The sequence below is a fragment of the Thamnophis sirtalis genome, unplaced genomic scaffold, assembly GCF_051295495.1.
Source record: "Thamnophis sirtalis isolate CommonGarterSnake01/CBP01778 unplaced genomic scaffold, rThaSir2_p1.2 scaffold_10, whole genome shotgun sequence".
Classification (NCBI taxonomy): Eukaryota; Metazoa; Chordata; class Lepidosauria; order Squamata; family Natricidae; genus Thamnophis; species Thamnophis sirtalis.
The window spans coordinates 25,198,903-25,213,873 of record NW_028261390.1 but is presented as its reverse complement, the minus strand read 5'-3'; the positions used below and the strand labels follow the sequence as shown (position 1 = coordinate 25,213,873).

The 14,971-nt window shown below is 37.6% G+C and overlaps 1 protein-coding gene across 7 annotated transcripts in view; it reads left to right on the top strand.

The window, feature by feature from the left end:
• Nucleotides 1–14,971, top strand: part of TRIM2 (tripartite motif containing 2) — a 62,269-nt gene that overhangs the window by 16,393 nt on the left and 30,905 nt on the right. The window contains exon 1 of one of the 7 annotated variants that reach the window (XM_087724293.1): nt 12,503–12,740. The exons of 5 other annotated variants lie outside the window; for them this stretch is intronic. The gene's annotated coding sequence lies outside the window, so the exon portion shown is untranslated. One more of the 7 variants, XM_087724289.1, reaches the window with a different exon arrangement.

Genomic DNA, 14,971 nt, shown 5'->3' with positions numbered 1-14,971 from the left:
TTTCCTCAACCATCCTCTGTAATCCCTCACGCCTACTGCTTCGGTGATTCCATCCAGCCATCCCATTCTCTGTCATCCCCTTCTTCTTTTGCCCTCAATCTTTCCCAGCATTAGGCTCTTCTCCAGTGAGCCCTTCCTTCTCACTAGGTGGCCAAAGTACTTGAGTCTCATCTTCAGGATCTGGCCTTCTAAAGAGCAGTCAGGGTTGATCTCTTCTAGGACTGACCGGTTTGATCGTCTTGCAGTCCAAGGGACTCGCAGGAGTCTTCTCCAGCATCATCGTTCAAAGGCCTCAATTCTTTGGCGCTCAGCCTTTCTTATGTTTCCTTCTCAGTTTGGTACCCCAATGACTGTCAAAGATGAATAAGAAAAGCTCCCAAATATTCTCCGACATCTGTTTTGTAACTTGAGTTCTTTGCTCTTTGACAATTCTCAGAATTAAAGCTGTCTATGTGTTAAATAATGCAAAATAGTTGAAAACCATGTGATGCAGGCTAGAAATTTGGGGAATTGTAATTTCACATATCTAATAGGTGATCAAATTGGGAAAGTCTGCTGATTAGTGTCAACAGACTTGATATAGAGTATAAAAAATACAAAGCTAAATATTCTTACTTGTGGCTTGGAGTGTGACATTAAGGATATTTTAAAAATTAAACTGTTGGTTTGACTTATAATTGTTGGTGTTTGTACAGTAAAATCAAGTTTTGTTATAATTCTTCACCTGAACAGACTGTCCTGTAATGATACATATGTATGTCTGCTAAATGTAAGGCTAAATCAGGATGCTACAAATGCCAGCTCATTTAATTCAGCTTATTTTTTGCATTCTACCATCTGTGATAATTTTTCCAGTCTCTGATCTGCCTTTTACATTAATGGCAACCACCTGGAAATCAGCAGCCCCTAATGATCCTATGTAGTTTACTTGATTGCTTTCATACATCTGCATATAAACCTAATTGGGGACTGGTTCCTTTTGTGGCTAAATTCTACAGAATTGGGGCGTGGGCTGTTATATTTCATGCCTGCTTGAATATTCGAACAGAGAGTTCTGCCTCTTGACAGTCTTCATGCCATATCAGTCAGCTATTGTCATTCCAGTGAATTGTGTGATATACTAAGGATCGGGTCCAGCATTTGCATGCTTTATCCTTTTCATGATTACACAATACAGCAGACAGATATTCACTGATGGGTAATATTATACTACTACGACTCTCAGCACGTGTCAAGTGCATCCCGTGTGCCCCGGTTTCTAGCTCTGCTTCAAACTTTGTGCTTTCTGACTTAAGCTATCTTTCATACCAGATGGTTTCTAACACTTTTTGTATTTAATAACAGCTCCTGCTCCAATTTGCTGTAGTATTTCCCCTTCCTAGCCTAACCTTGTACAGCCTATCTTGGCTATGTGTTTTTTTGCTGGTTGGCAGTTAATCCCCTGATAGCTGTTATGATAATGAAATGTTTCCAACCCAAGAGGCTCATGCTCCATTCAATCCTTTCATCTCTCTGTGGGCATTCTTTAGTTTCTCTCTAGGCTGGGTAAAGCATCTTTCCTTTGCTTTTCTACATCCTGTCTAAAGTTCAGCAAAATTTCCTTTCCTTTTCTTTAATTTTTAAGCTACAATGGCACATTGTTCTTTGTTCAAGTGGTAGCTTATTCCTTGGATTTATGGCATAGAAAGAACCACCATTGATTGCTTTGATTAAAAACTTAGAAAGGTCTGCTTTAGTGTCAAAGAGTAATATGTAAGAAAAGGGGGTATGTGTGCAAACATCTAGAAAAGCAAAGGAAAGTTGTACAATTAGTGAAGAGGAAACAGATCCTAAAGGGAAAAAGCTGGCACCAGTGCATTGATCCACCTAGGAGCCAATCAGTGACACCCAAGAGAATAACCAACTGGCATTGTCCTGAAGATAATCTGGACTAAGGACTAGTCCAGTCCTGTGGCAACCTCACTGCAATTCAGCAGTGGAATTTATGAAGTAGACTTAAGAAACGGATATACCTGTTGTGGCCTGTCGGCCATTGGCCCTCCCGCAGCCCAATCAGGTGAGGAGGAGGCTTGGGAGTCAGGGACAGCATCAAGGCAATCTGAGAGCTCCGAAGGGGAAGAGGGAGTGGAGTTGGAAGAGAGAGAGAGGCGGAAGCGGAACTTGGGCTGTCAGGCAACCCTCAGATGGAGAATCAAAAGCGATGAGGAAGAGGAGGAACAGTTGGGTCCAGTGCCTGATGCGCGGATGCACAGAAGGTAGAGGAGAGAAGAGCAGTGGAAATCTGTGGGCCGATCCTTGGGAAGGAAGAGCCACCGCTGCTAGCGAAGCCCCACCCTAGCTATGGGGATAAAAGGCAGGGGGGGAGATGAATAGATATGGCAGACAATTATTCATCTCTCTGCCAGACAGACTTATTAGCCTGTGGTGAAAGAGAAACTTTTTGCCAAGGCTGCTGGCACTCCTAATAGAGGAATCATTGCTTCAACTTCAGAGGATTTGTTGTGTTTGGGGAGCTGGGTCAGAACAAGACCATGGAAGAGAGGCTCCTTTGGCTGCAATGTGGAATGGTCCTGTATATAAGATCAACTGGACTGATGCAGGATTTAGCTTTTACTTTAAATATCAGTCATTTCAATAATAATTTGAGCAATCTAAAAGAAGTGGTGTATGCTAGAGGAGGAGCCAACGTCGCAATGTTACATTGTGCGGATTCGACTGTCCGAATCCGCCGATGACACTTTTGCCCCTGGATGGTCCAGCAGGACCTAAACTGTCCCGAAGAGATGGTGACCGGGAAGACAAGACCTTGCTGGTCGCAGGGACATCGCAAAGTCCCCGAGTGACCCAAGGGAAGCGCTTCCAACCGGTGGCAAACAGGCAGCCCCCCCCCTCCGGCTGACATAGTTGGAGACGGCTCCAGGAAGAGAGAAATGAAAGTGTTTCCACCTGGTGAGGTTTTTTTTCCTTTTCTTTTAGAAGATTGCCCTAAGAGACTCTTTTCTTAAGCTTAATTAGTCCATTAAGCAAGAAAAGTGGCGTATTTAATTCCTATTGGACTGTCTTAGAAAGTTTTTTGTTCTTGCCTGTAATCTTTTGTGGATTGAGTGATTGCAACGCTTTCCTTTTTTCCGCTTGAGGTGAAGGGATCTTTTTTTCCCTATTTCCCTTTACTACTTTAACTTTTTTGGCTTAAATTAAAACTCTTTTTACTTTAATAAATTTCTTCTTCTACTTGTTACAGTATTATATTAAAGATACTTAAGGAAAGAAGTTTTAAAAGAGTTGAATCTGCCATTTGGAAGCCCAAGTCTGAAGCTTTTTTTTCCTTTGCTGTTGTAACAATGTTTCCTTTGTTCACTCTTATCTGACTATACTGACTGTGCAACAGAAGGGTTTGGAACGTCTCTTTAAAACTTGATAAAGACCCAAGGTCACAAATAGTGGCTGTGTGGAAAATATTTTGGCAAGAATTGGAAAAGGAAAGAAAAACTTTAGAACCCTTCTTCTTTGAAAACCCTAAAAGAATATTTGTCTAAAATAAAAATAGATATATTCTTCAAAATCTGTGACAGGCTAGAGTGGCAGATAGTATCAAATTCTTCTTGCTTTTTCTTTATATTTTTCTTTACTCTAAAAAATGAAGCAATACTCAGATGAAGAAAACTTGTTAATTCAAAACATTTTGGCTGGACTTCAAAACATCTCAGAAGGACTTGAGAGATTTGACAAGAAATGGGACAGACTATCGGGTATCACAAAAAAAGATGATGGAGTTACAGCCCCAGAAATTAAAGAAGTGAATGAAAATGTAGAAAATAAAGATAAGAACTCAGATGAACTTATAAATGGAGTAAACGTGAGTGAAAGTGGAAAGAAGGGAAGCTTGAAAAGTGACTTTGATAATTAGGTGTTCCACCCCAAACTCCAAGATGTAGGAGAAAAAGAAAGAGTGAAAAAGATGGAGTTAATAAGACAATTCAGAAACAAACCTGACAACCAAAGTTAAGCTTACATTAATAACAACTCAAGGGCAACAAAACCACATGAGAGATCGTTTAAGCTTCAAAGTGCGGAGAGAAGTCTTAAACCCTGGAAAGGTTCTGGATAGAGAATTGGCACAACAACTGGCGAGAGATGAAAGACCATTTTGTTACTGGAAAGATACTGGTTAATAATGCCAATTGATGGAAAAAAGCTAGTTAATTTTTGATTATTATTAAGTAGAGATTTTAGTACCTTATAGACTGTTTTAGATTACCATTGAATGTTTATCCATTAACATAAATTTACTATGATACTAATAGAGAAATAATAACCCTAGTTAGGATAAATAAGCAGGCCATAGAAATGCTAATGTGCATTCTGGGTGATTGTCAAGTAGAAATGTTAATATCTCTTAGATTGTCTTAGATGTCTAATGTTTATTTTCTTAGCACGTAATTAACTAATTTGGGATTGAGGGAAAAGTCCTATAAATCTTATTAATAAATCATTATTTAAAGATGGTTATAAAGTTATAATATTGTGTGGGCCTGGAGAGGAGAGGAAAGATAATCAGTAAATAACCTTTAGTTAACTACAATAATAACAATGAAATGTTAATGGACAATATTTAATGATACATAGTGTTACGGGGGGGGGGGAATGCTTAGATATCTTACTTAACCAAATTAATTTTAGAACATGTCATAAAGGTGCAATGGTATTGGAGATCTATTGAAATTGCAAATGAACGCCAGTAGGTGGCTGTGTCTTCTAATATAAATGATTCTAGATAAAAACATGTTTAAACAATGGTAACCACTTGAAAATTATGGTACAGGGATAGTAAAATACATAATTTTTCTTTCTTGACTTAAAATGTACAACATGATTTGAATGAAGTATATGTAAAGACTATGGAAGAAATGCACAGAATATATTTGTAACCAATCGATACGCTTTCAACAAGATGTAACGAAAGATGATTTTTTTTCTTGTTTTTTTTTTGTTTAACTAAAACAATACAAAATTTTCTCAAAAAAATAAATAAAAGAAGTGGTGTATGCTGTGTACTCATTTGGGTTCAGCATTGATTTCACTAGATATTTTTTAGATTTCACCTTCTTTGGTGAGATTTATAGATAGTCCCTGACTTACGACCACAATTGTGCCCAAAATTTATGTTGCTAACTGAGACATTTGTTAAGGAAATCACTGCCATTGTTATTTCTGAGAATATCTTTTGCAGACTTAAAGTTTCTTTCTGCTGTTGAAATTGTGCCATTATCTCCAGTTAACAAACACTGCTGCTCTAGCTTAGAAGGTTAATAAAATTAAGCATAGATTCACAATAATGTTTTAATTTCACTTTTCTCTGGTTAAAGATATATTTCAAAGGGACATCTGTATGCTTTTCTTCTTATCACTCTCTATAAACAAGCAGTGAGACCTTGAAGTGCCAAGCCAGGATAATCAGTGAGAAAAGTAAAAGTGTTTCGTTCCCAATACACAAACCTTCCAGCCTCCGAGTAGCAGTGTTATTGTTGCAATTTTCTTTGTTTCTTTTTGTATCTTTTTTGTATTTCAAATAAAAAAAGTCCGATTCTTGAATGAGTTAGAAAAACATCCACAGTAATGAAAAGAGGAGAATTTTAGTCCATAGGTTACAAAGAATAATAAAAGGGAAAAAAAGTAGTAGAAGAAAACTTAATCCATTTGTTTTAAAAGGCTTGCATAAATTCCATCAATGAAGATAGCATTTAAAAAGTAAGATAACCCACTGTTCAAAACCATTCAAAGCTTAATTCCGCCGCTTGTTTCTTCTGTTCTCAAATTTAAATTAACTTTAAATTTTTTATAGGCAGTCTTTTTTAAAACGGCAAAAAATCCTCACCAGCTGGAAACACTTTCTCTTTCCGTATCCTTCCGTTTTGGAGCTGCCCCGATTTTATCAGCCTAATGGGTGGATTTTTTGTTACCGTCTTGAAGAACTTCTCTTTGATCCATCAGGGACTTTGCAATGTCCCTGAGATCAGCAAGACGTATTCTTCCTGTTCACTGTCTCTGCAGGACGGTTTAGGTCCGATTTGACCACCCAGTAGCAAAAATATCGGCTGTGGTCTCGGAGCATTGAGACCGCACGTCCGTATCATTATGATGTTGGCTCCTCCTCCACTGTCTCCAGAGTGCAAAAATATGGCCCTACGGGCAAACCGGAAGTTTAGAAACGGACTTCTGGTTTGCTCGTAGGGCTGGTTTAAGCCCTCCGGAAGCTTCCCTGAAGGCTCTGGAGGACTAAAAATGGCCCTATGAGCAAACTGGAAGTGCTCATAGGGTCATTTTTTGTCCTCCGGAGCCTTCAGGGAAACCTCTGGAAGGCCCCTGAAGGCTCCGGAGGGCTTAAACTGGCCCTACAAGCAAACTGGATGTCCGTCCCCGAACTTCCAGTTTGCCCATAGGGCCGGTTTTTTGCACTCCGGAGGCTTCAGGGGGCTCTGAGGGGATGGGGGAGGCTGTTTTCGCCCTTCCCAGGCTCCTATAAAGTCTCTGGAGCCTGTGGAAGGTGAAAAAAAGCATGCAAAATAAGGGGGTGTCGTGTCTGCCATGCGTGCATATACGCTTGGGGTGTCGTGCATTGCATTATGGGTGCAGCATGCCCGTGCATGACCCCCCTGTGCTCCCCCCGCTTATGGCATGCGAGCCAAAAAAGCTTTGCCATCGCTGTCCTAGAACATTGAAACAATCACAAACATGAATTAGTTGCCAAGCATCTGAATTTTGATCACATGGCCATGGTAATGGTCATAAGTGTGAAAAACCATCATGTCACTTTTTTCAGTACCATTGTAACTTGACATGGTCACCAAGTAAACTGTTGTAAATTGAGGACTACCTGTATAAGTTCATTCATTTGAATTCTAGTCCAGTGATGAAAACAGGTTGTTAAATGAAAACTTACTCTTTTTTAAATTGATTGAGGAAATATTCATTTACACCATAAGATTCTGAAGTTGCCTTTAAGATACTTGAATGTGGTATCATAGTTTTAAAAATAATTTCCAATTAACTGCAGGTGGAACTGATTTTTTTAAAAAAGAAATACTATTTTGTTGGGGGGAACACAATAGCTCAGCATTTAAGGATGCCAAGCTTGCCAGCTACAAAGCTCACAGCCCAGGTTTGCGAGTCAAGTGCCATGCGATAGGATGAGCTCCCATAATTTGACCCAGCTCCTGCTCAGCTAACAGTTCAAAAGCATGCAAATGCAAGTAGATAAATAGGTACCACATCAGTAGGAAGGTAACAGTGTTCCGTGAAATTTGATTTATAGTCATGCTGGCCACATGAACACAGAAATGTTTTTGGACAATGCTGCCTTCCTAGGCTAAGAAATAGAGATGAACACTTGCCCTTACAGTTGGAAACGGCTGAACAAGGGAAATGCTTACACAATATTTTTAGGTATTTTTTTGAGATTTGGGTTTTTTGCTTTGATGAAATGCTATCAGTATGCTATTAGCATGCTATTAGCATCTACAGTATATAGAATGTATATCTGTGATTCTCTCTTTGGTTTATAAAAAATAAACATATGAATGGTTTGAAAGGGGAGGCAGGGAATGTTGTCGGTCTCATCCCCTAAGGAAAAATACCTGATGGGACCCAGAAGAAGGGCCTTCTCTGCAGTAGCCCCCCCCTCTCTAGAATAATATCCCCCTAGAGATTAGAATGGCTCCATTCTGGCACTCTTCCAGAAGGCGCTGAAAATCTGGTTCTGCCGGCAGGTGCCTGGGGAACCCAGAGCAGGATGGAGGTCTGTCTCTGGGCGAGGGTGATTTTATTATATTAATTTATTATATTACTCTTCTTTATTAGTTTTATTGTTTTTATAAGGTTTTATATTCTGTAAGCCATTTTAAGTCGCCATGTACAAATAGGCGGCAATATAAATTCCCTAAATAAAATAAAATAAATAAATAAAGCTAAAATACAATATCGCTTTCACTTAAACACGTTCAGTTATATGGCTTTCTTATTCTTGTCACATATTATTAGCATGTGTTCAAGCAGAGGAAATAGTTATATGTTAAGTCTTACAGCTTCATTGCTTATGATAAAGAATTTTTTTGATATTTTGCTGATTGCATTTTGAAAGTGACGTAGCTAATGTTCTTTTTGCCACTGCTTTTCTAAACACTGTAAAAGTTCTTTGCATTAATTTTCACCAAGATGCCGTATATGAAAGTGTTAAAAAAACACTTCTCTTGAGATTTCTGACAGTAATTCTGCCAGGTTGTGAGTGTGAAATATGAGATGCAGACAAAGACAAGAAAATGTCATTCCTCCAAGCCTGGCTTTTTGAGCTGGGGGAGACAGATTGTTGCCCTATGTGAGGTCAGAAGAAACAAATGAAGGATAAAAAACATTTTGTATGACTAGAATACATCAGAATTTCATTTCATTTTTTAAAAAGAAATGCTCATTAACTCATTTTTGCACATTCCTATAGTTTAGAAACACATTTTTTCCAGAAATACAAACCCTTAGTAGCTTGGTTTCTCTTCAGAGTGAGGCCGAGATCTTAGTACCTTCCAACCTGTGTCTATACCAACACAGGCTGATGGGAACTTACGTCAAAAATTGGAGGCATATTGTTGCCATTGCAGATAGTCCTCAACTTACGGCAACGGTCCAAAGCTACAATGGCACTGCAAAAAGTTTCAGTGACTAATCCTCATATTTACAACCACTGCAGCATCACCAGTGTCATGTCACGAGGTGCTTGGCAGTCAGCATGCATTTACAATGGTTACAGTATGTGTGCGTGGGAGGGGGTTGTCACATGATCGCCATTTGGTGCCTTCCCAGGGTTTTCTCACAAGCAAAGTCAATGGAAGAGATTCATTTAGTAACTGCATGATTCACTTAATAACGGCAGTGATTAACAACCATGGCAAAAAGGTCATAAAATTTGATTGTGACTCAGTAGCTGCATCACTTAGAGTTGTTGTGGGGAAAATAGGAGGAGGACTGTAAAAATTATAAAGGTGGTGGGGTATAAATAAATAAATGGGTACCATAACAATGGCTTCAGTGGCAGTTGTAATAAAATTATAGTAATTGAGCCCAACTGTACAATAATAAGTATTACTCAGTAGTTTGTTCCACTGTATTTATCATAATTTGTTCTCATATGTTTTTGTACTAGATTAAAAACAGTAGAGATAAAGCGCTTAGAAGTCTATCTTTAGTTTACATTCTTAGTTATCGGCATACCGCACTTCCTGCAATAAACTTAGCTTGTTGGAATCAAACCACAGCTGTTACCAATGTTGTCTGCTTCCATTAAAATTAAAAAGCTACTACCAAGTGATGGAGCTGACATATGAGCAGCTCCCTACATCACCATCTCACTGGAAATCCCAATTAAGCACATTATGTTGCATATTTGTTGATTAGCTGCACATTTATGTGCATATAAAGGGGAGCTGTTGCAGAAAATGCCCACTATCAGACCACCTTATACCACAACTCCTGATAGATGGGTACCCTAAGTAGGTGCTCTGTGAATGTCTGGATGGGGTAGGCAGGGATTATTGGGGATAGTAGTTCCTAAAATACTCAGATCTCAAGCCATAGAGAGTAGTATATGTAGCAACCAGCATCTTGAATTGCACTTGGAAACACAGTGGTAAGTGGTGCAGCTCTCATGGTAGTACTGTAATCTTGCTACATTCTAGATTAGCTGAAGTTTGTGGGTGATATTCTCGTACAACCTCATGTACAGCAAATTATAATATTTCAATCAAGAAGGCAGGTCATGAATAACTTACGTCCAGTTTATTCTGTTCCAGGCTGCAGCTGGGGCACTAATCAGAGCTAGGCAAAATTCCTTTTGGCCACAGTTTTCACTTATTTTTGAGTAGGAGCTTTGAGTCCAGAAGTTCCATATCCAGAATATAACCCTATCAAGACCCAAAAATACTGTTGTCCCTCTGGATCAACAATTTTTACATCTTGCTTGGGTTGAGTATCAGCCGTTTTTCTCATCTCATGGCTTGTGCTCCTTCCAGAAATCATATGATTTATGAGCCTATGTGGAGATATATGTCATCTGCATGTACAACCTATTGCATTCTTCCATGCTTTATAGGAAATCCTTGAGCTGTGACCACACTTGGGACCAGCATTTATATTGCTAAGCAATGTGGTTGTAAAGCAAGATGTCACATGACTGCATTACTTTTATTTGTTTATTATTATTATTTGCTGCCCATCTCACCTAGAAATGAATAGTTTGTTCCAATGTATTTGTATAATTGTATATATAATTATTTTGTGATTCTGCCTGAAATACTATTCGGTAATCAGCAAATCTTGTCTGCATTATGTCCTGCAGGATATTTTTCCCCAGAGGTTTACTACATTTCCTGTCATATGCTATTTCATTATTTAATATCTTGGTATAATACCATTTCAGAGATGAGAAATTTAGCATTTTTTTTTAAAAAAAGAAAATCTTTTCCACACCATTATGCGATAGAGAGATAGAGAGAGAGAAATGCAGAGAAAGAATATTATAATGAATTAGGGTACAAACAGTTAGGGTCAGGTTACACTATATTAATATGGTACTCATTGAAAAAAGAGCAAGAGTAAGGGTGATTATCTCTATTGGAAGCAATGCCTAGGTAAAAGCAGAGTTAAAGAAATATTACATGTATTATATTAGAACATCAAAAGTAGTTCTAGATCAAACATTTAAATGTCCATCCCCCCCATCATACCCTGTTTCCCTAAAAAATAAGACCTCCCTGGATGATAAGCCCAAACGGGCTTTTGAGTGCATGCCCTAAAATAAGCCCTCCCCTGAAAATAAGCCTTCCCTGAAAATATTGCAACACAGCAGCAGTCATAAGGTGACCATGCTTGCCGCCTCCGACACTTCAAAAATAGCACTTATTTTGGGGGTCAAAAGAAAATATAACCCTGTCTTATTTTCAGGAAAACACGGTACTGTTTATGACACCGGATATTTTGTTTTACTAGTTTTCCACATACACTTTTTTTTAACCAATGCTGCTGTTAAGGTTCATATATTATAAAGTGGTTTAATACATGATTTTAAATCGCAGTCATGATTTACAACTGATATCATGGCATAGTGCAATATAGAAACCTCCTCGTTGACTGTATTCAGAAATTTTAAAACAATCCAGAAGAAAGTAGTAGCAAATCATTTCTGAACACATAGACACAGTCAGCAGCTAGGAGTCAAGTTTGGCTCAAGTCCTTTTTTAATAAATCCAACAGCACCCTGACAATTCTTTCTCTGAATCAGTTCATTCAGCAAATATTAGAAGTTGGTTTTTTATTTAGTATGAATAATAGCAGTTTTAAAGCTGTTTAGAATTTATTGGTGGTGTGTATAATGTGCTTAGCTTTTCACTATACAAAATAATTTGATGGTATCATCTGAAAGTCTCAGCAATTGGCAAGAGCTATTGTAGCTGGCTGTGCTTGTACTTGGAAGCTAAGCAGGGCCAGACCTCACAGAGCAGGATCCTAGATAAGAAAGTCCGGACATACAGCAAACTATTTCCATCCTGTTGACAAAAATACTGAATAGATAGTTCATGAAATGATCACAAGTCAAGTTCCTCTCAGAGGAGACAGGAGGCCTTACATTTTTACATTGAGATTTTAACTTCCTTTCAAGTTACTTGGATTTCCACAATTTTAGTTATTTTCTTTTCAGTTATATATTATGAACAAAATACATAATGCATTAATATATTTCATTTATATAATTATGAAATAGTTTAATATTGAAATTAGTATAATTTAGCCTCTGAGATGCAGATGTTAATTGTTCAGGGAATTAACAAATTTGCTTCTAAAAAATTTCTTTTAAAGAAAAAATAGGTAGATCGTGGATTGTCTAGATCAGGGCTGTCAAAGTCATGGCTCGTGGACCATATGTGTCACACTGGCCACGCCCATGCCCAGTTTAGCGAAGAGCAGAAAAGTCGTGATACGTCACATGATGCTGTGACGATGCAAGTTTGACACCCCTGGTCTAGATCGTTTGGGCTGGGAGAATTGATCTCATTCACTGTATGCACTTTCATTGATTATTAGTTACCATATTAAACAGGAGGTTTATCACAGAGGTTGATCAAAGCAAAAGTAGGGAAGAGGATATAAATTTTCTCACTACTTCAGCATTACTAATTAATGTTTTCTTAGATCAAGAATGTTTTATTCCAGAGCCACGTGATGAATTAGTATTTGAGTGATACTTTTATTTATTACTTCTAAGACAGTCCAGTTGCTGCTTCTGTCTATTAATTTGCACTCAAATTCTGCAGGCCAGCACTGAGATTGAAACAGCTGATTGCTGAGTAGGGAAGGAAAAGCAAAAAAGAAAGAAAGAATTCCACCCAGCAAATCTCATTGCAGTTCTATGCTGCAGCTGTATCCCACAATCCCTTTCACCATTTGCTGCAGTCTTTCAGCACAGATTGAGTGAGAAAGATGCACTAAATAAAGATTGATTGGCTGGAATCCTTTAGGGGTCTCCCACTTGTCTGTGACCTGAAGAGGAGGAAAAGAGAGAGAGAGAGAGAGCCAGTTTGATTGGGCCTCCTTTTTTCATTAATTTTCTCCCTGGAATGGAGCATTGTTATCTGAAGCAGGAAATATGCTGCATCTTCAGTAATGACTACAGACGTAGCAAATTTCTAACAGCTTTAAACGTGAGACTTTTAAACTCTAATATATTACTGTAATTATGATTGGCTCTTTTGGACGACTGCAAGAGACAACTGCATCCTGGAAAAGATTTCTTAGTTGCTATTGCATTGATTAAGCTCATTTTATCATGAAGATGGGTATGTCTTGAGCATTTATGGTTATTCAGCTAGCATGCTTTTTGCCCCCGTCTTATATATTCCTACTTTCTTTAAAAATAATACTGCATGGTTTATAATTATGTGTTCTTTAAACAAAAAAAGGGGGGCTATAGTGATTAAAAGCAATATGGAAAAATATTTCTGGAAGGAAGAAACACCTGTGTCTGAAGATGCTTAGAATTGTTTTCTGAGAAATCATTTATATTTTACTTGTGGGTTCATAATATTTCTGGAAAGGAAATTTATTGATTTGATAGGGGTTTTTTTTCCCTCTTAAGTAATAGTGTTCGAAGTGGTACATTTGTGGAATTCTACCTAGGTCATAGCCTGATTTCTGAGCCAGTGTTCATATTGTAAAAATCTCGTATTTGCCTAGACATTTATGTTGTAAATGTTGCTTCCAGAAACCTATTCATGCATAATATGTGGTTTAGAATTTGAGTTTTGTGAATGATTGATCTGTATGGTTGATTTAGTTTTCTCTCTCTGAAAGCTTAAAGGCAGCACCAGTTGGGCGGAGCCCTGCTTTTATTTGAAAATGCTGTGCAGTTTGAGCAGGCATAGCTATTATTTTTATAGGTTTTGTTTCACTTGATAGAATCATAATTCTAACATACGTAATACATTTTGCTGAAATTTATAAATATTAATTACTTGGGTCTTCATTGTATCTTCTGTTTCAGATGGGTGTGGCCACACACAATTTCTTTCTTTGTGATTATTAACAAAACAGTATTTTTATATGGATTCTTGCATCATAGTCACCAGCTTTTTATACCTGTAGTCTTTCTGTGTATTAAAATCTATTTTGATAAGGAAGTATTCATTTAAAGCAAAAAGCATGATGTCATTTTCTGAAGTGGTTTTGATGCTAACACTAGATCCTTATCAAAGGAATACATTATATTGAAGGCTATACTCTAGAATTGGGTTAACAAATTTTATTTTGTTTACAGTTTAACAACTTTATTTAAGGGCAGTTACTATTTATACAAAATTGTGAAATTTCATTTTTTCTCTTTTTAAAAAAAAATCTAAAAGGAGCTTGTTTGCCAGTCTGTAAGAAACAGATTATTTCAGAATTATTTACAATGCGGCCATACAATTGCTGGATATTAAATTAAAAATATAATCCCTTAAATATAAAAGATATGACCTTAAAGGGTGTACTTTTACAAAATAGAAGTTCTATAAGAAATCATTGTGGCATAAGAGTTTGGAACATGAAGATATGCATTATTTTTTCAAACACATCAGTTATATTCAAGTCTTCCAAATCACATCTCAAACTGTAGTTAAACCATTCAAAATAAACTAGGATTTGATTCTAATATGAAAGAATATGTTAAATTTTACATATTAAGGAAGAAATAATTGCTTGAGGACATGGTTTATTCTTACAATCAGATTTGTTGGACGAATGCAGTTATTAGTCACTTAGTCATAACTGTAGTTTAGTGCCAAGGGGTAAAAGTTAGTTATTGCTAGCAGGCATGCTAGCAGTCAATCCTCACTTAATGACTAATCATTCAGTGACCAAAGTTATGACATCACTGAATGAGTGTACTTAGGATCACTCCTCAAAGTTTCAGCCATCACTTCATCCTGATCATATGATCTCAATCACTCTAGTAAACCTCTCCACTCATTTGGCAGCATCCACCCCCAGCCCCAAAATTGTGCGTGCCACGGCATTTGCCTCTCACCTAGCAGTACCCACTTACCTGCCTTCTAGCCTGCTTGTAAACAATCTGGCGATCAAACTTCCTGCCAGCTTCCTCGCTGACATGATTGTTGGAAGCCAGCCAGACATTGTGAGGAGTCCTCACTTAAATGACCAATGAACCTTGCTTAAGAATAGCATTGGGCACTGCCAGGACTACTACTACATTGCACTCTATAGCCACATAATTATTGACAAAAGTCCCAATTACCATTAAGTGAGGACTACCTGTAAACTTCTATTTGGAATAGTACTTAATAAAAGCACATTCAGAAGGGGAAAAAATCATATAAACCTATAAATGAATTATCCAGTCAAAACTAGCACTGGTACATTTTAGTGAGGTTTATTT